We start from the raw sequence: 4,008 nt of genomic DNA on the forward strand, positions 1-4,008 counted from the left end.
CTTCCTTTCCAGTATTGTTTTTCGTAACTTATTTATATTTTTCCCTGTCCAGAACACGGTGGGAATTAGGGGGAAAACAGTTTCCACAACCACTTGGGTGAGAAATGCTGCTTCACCCAGTATTAAAGGCTCTGAGGGGGCCATGGGAAAGCCCCCTGCTGTCTGTTACTGCCCTCAAGCTGCCCGAATGCCGCCCGGCCTTCCTGGTGGGGCTGGAGCTAAGAATGGTTTTCACGTTTTTAAATGGGCAAAAATTCTAAAGAAGGACACTATTTCGTGGCCAGCAAAAAGTATGTGGAACTCAACCTTTATGTCTGTAGATAAAGTTTTAGCTACACAGCCCCCCCCTCCCCGCCATTCAATCACTACATATATGGCCACTGTCATGGGCTGTGACAAGACCGTGTGGACAGCAAAACTTAGGCTATTTAGTGTCCAGCCCATTGCGAAAAGGGTGGCCCGTCCCTAATTTGCAGCGTCATTCCTCAGGTTGGAGGGTCTCAGGGCCCAGCCCTGGGGAAGGCTGGAGCCCAGGGCCTGGCACTGCCTGGGGCAGATCGTTTTCCTGTTACCTGGGGACCTGCCAGCAAGCCACGCCTTAGTGAGGGGCGGAGCCGGGGCTCTGGGCGTGGTTTTCAGGGTTGGCATCCTCTCCACTGGATCTTGTGTGGATGAGTGGGCGACATGAGGTGGCCTGGCCCCGCCAAATCTCCTGCAGGGTTTGGGGATCCCTAGGAGGCTGCTGGTTAATTGATGGGTTTCAAAAGCAGCATAGATTCTGGGACCCTGTCTTGGGAGGGGACATCGGACAGAGGCTGAGGGACCCTGGTCCCCACAGACATTTGTCCAGCCCAAAGACTCAGGCACAGAGGGGTCAGAGGCCTGGGGACAGTGGCTGGACCCAGCGCCCCTCGTGCTTAACCATGGCACCTGGGCAGTGGCCTGGGGCAGGCGGGGGGCCTGCGGGCAGGAGAGTTGGTAGGGGTGGGGGTGCCACGGCCTAGGGGCCCCTCCCAGCCAATTTGTTATTTTGATGATCTCTGGAAGAACTTGGGGATCTTAAAAGAGACAACATTCATTCATTTGTTCATTCGCTGCCCCATAGGCCCCCTCATCCGGCTGTTCCAGATAGGGAGCCCCTCCTCCCTTTCCACAGGTTCTGGGTTCTGGGCACTCATGTCCCGCACGCAGCCCCTGGGGTCCCCCCTCACCTCCCACCCTCTTCTTTAGAGGACCTGAGTGGGAACTGCTCGGGGGCCCAGGGACGGGGGGGCAACGGCCCCAAGGTTCCCGCTGGCAGAGGGCGGATGGACCCAGCACTGCCGATGGCCGCCTGCCACTCCCGCTGCATGGTGTCCCCTCCTCCACTGCCCAGCACTCAGCATTGTCCTGCAGCTGGTCACAGGCGCAGCGACGTCAGTGTTCTAATTTGTAGTTCCCAGGTTCGGGGCTCCTCTCCCCGGCATTTTCTTCCTCCCAAGCCCCCCTCTCCCCTCCCATTTCTACCCTTCGCCCAGTTCTGGTTTGGGGGGCAGCTCCTGTTTTCTGTCGGTCAATCCTGTCTATCTTCTCGCTGGGGACTCTGCCCGTGCCGCCCCTCGCCGAACACCAACTCCATAGTAACCTGTCAAAAGAAAACCTGTTGCCTTTTAACTGCGTTTCACAGTCTCAGCTACAATTGACCATATATTACATCTGTTAAGTTGTAGTCTTGTCATCAAGGGAACTAGCCAGGGAACCAGCTTTGTTCTCTTCCTTGGCATGAGCCCAAAGTCCCACGTCCTCCTCCAAACCACCAGCCTTGCCCCTTGGCTTTGGGGTGCTGCCATCTTCACCAGCCACCCAGGGTGCGTGCGGGGGGCTCTGAGTGCCCCCTTTGGTCGCTCTGCCTACCTCCTGCCCATACCACGCTGTGCTCTCACTGAGGCTGTCTGGGAGGTCTTCGTATCCATGGGACAACTCGCCCTCTTCACTCTTGTCACAAGGTCAACTAGTCCTTTGTGGATCTGATTGTCACAGAGCATGCGAATCAGGTAACGCCACCAGCACCACCACCAGAACCCTGGGCTTCTGACTGGGGAGGATCGCCAGCTTTATACCAGCAAGGGGACCATTCGAGGGCGCAGCCTCCACCTATCATAACCCTCTTTACAGAGCTTGACAGTGGGCCCCACAGAGGTCTTATAGAGTATCAGTTAATTCACAAATACTTTATACTTTGGTTTATATTGTGAATGGAGCTTGATTTTTAAATATTATAGTCTCCACTTGGTTCTTTTTGTAAATAATGACAGCCATTCCTTTTCCCTTCCAGTCTTAACCCCTTTTACCTCTTCCCTTGTGGCACTGTCCAGGACCTGTCCCCTAAGCCGAGCAAAAGTGACCAAAGTCAGCATCCTGTCTCATTCCGAGGTGAAAGAGGAGGCATGTCGTTTCTCCACTGAATGTAGTGTTTGCTGTAGGGTTTTGGTGCATAAATTTTATTAAGTTGTAGAAATTCTATTCTACTGCTAGTTGGCTAGCAGTATTTTTTAAATTCTTAAGTAGGTTGTTGGGCTTTTTCCTTTTTCTCTACAAGGATTGGGGTGTGATTTTTCTCCCCTCCTTTAGCCAGTTAATGAGATTTTCTGAGGTTGAACCATCCTTGCCAGACAGATGTCCCCCTGGCACCATGCTGCAAGTGCAGGTCAAAAGGCATGCCACTTCTTCAAACGTCCCACTTCGTCAAGACTGGCTTCCTGGTCATAATGACCTGATTAGCCAAGACTCTCTGTTGCCACCTGCTGGACGCCATTATACATGTGGCCTGGACGTCCCCTTTCCTTCCTTCCTGCATTCCTGGGACATGAACCCTTTGATCACCACGTACTTTTAAAATACACTGAGGGATCTAGTCAGCTAATACTTTATTTAGGATTTTTGCATCTGCATTTATAACTAAAACGAGTCTATAATTGTTCTTATCTTGGATTCTCCTTTACCTGGTTTTGGAATCAAGACCACACTGGCCTCATAAAATGAACTGGGCAATGTCCATTCTTTTTTCTGTTTTCCAGAACAAGTTCTGTAAGAAATTAATTGTTCCTTGAGAGTTTAGTATAAAAACATTTGGATTGGGGATTTTGAAAATAAGAGGTCCTTGACTAGCAGTGGAATCTCTTTACTGCTTGCTGGTCTATTTAAATTCTCTATTGCTTCATGTGTCAGTTTTGATGCTTTAAATTTTTCTAGAAATTGGTATATTCCATCCAGGTTTTCAGATTTGGCCCTCCTTTTGATTTCTTAAACTTTTCAATATCTGTATCTTCCTACGACAAGCAAGTTCTGTCCTTTTGGTCCTCCCCCTCCCCCGTCGCATTTTAATCCTAGCTTTAAAAAAATTTTTAAGGACAACGGTAAACTGTACCAAAGCATCACATCACCCTGACTTCCCGGAAATCCAGTATCTCTCGGCTTCTGGATTTCTTTCCTCCTTACTTCGTCCAAGCCTGTTTTCAGGGTAGGTCTTTGTGTGGCGATCAGACTTGAGGATGTTTTTATTATGCTCTTGGATTTGAACAGAAGTTTGTCTGGATATGAAATTTTAGATGGAAAGTTATCTTCCTTCGGTACACGAAATATTATTCTACTCTCTTTTTACATCCATCGTTGTTGCTGAGAAACCTGATTTCTGATTTTTTTTTCTCTAGGCTATCTGTTCTTTCTCTGAAGCTTTTAGAATGTTCTCTGTGTCTTTGATATTCGTAAGAAAACTGTCCCATGTCCAGGTGTGACTTTTCCTCATTTCTCACTTGGGACTCGATGGTGCTTTTCGAATTGAAGTTTCCCAGCTTTCTTCAAATCTAGAAAATTCACCTTCCTCGTTTCTTCAAATGTTTTCTCTCTAGTCCACCCTGGTGTCTGACTTTTCGCACTTTGATCCCAATCCGCGGTCTCTCCGGCTCCCATCTCTCAGTCCTTTCCCGCTGTCTTCTGGAGAGTTCCTCAACGGGAACGCCCAGCTCACCG

General features: G+C 49.6%; 1 protein-coding gene across 1 annotated transcript in view; it reads left to right on the plus strand.

The window, feature by feature from the left end:
• AMN (amnion associated transmembrane protein) overlaps nt 1–4,008 on the plus strand; it is an 11,835-nt gene that overhangs the window by 1,361 nt on the left and 6,466 nt on the right. The window lies entirely within an intron of this gene.

Source organism: Pteropus alecto, unplaced genomic scaffold, assembly GCF_000325575.1.
Source record: "Pteropus alecto unplaced genomic scaffold, ASM32557v1 scaffold8, whole genome shotgun sequence".
NCBI classification, from domain to species: Eukaryota; Metazoa; Chordata; class Mammalia; order Chiroptera; family Pteropodidae; genus Pteropus; species Pteropus alecto.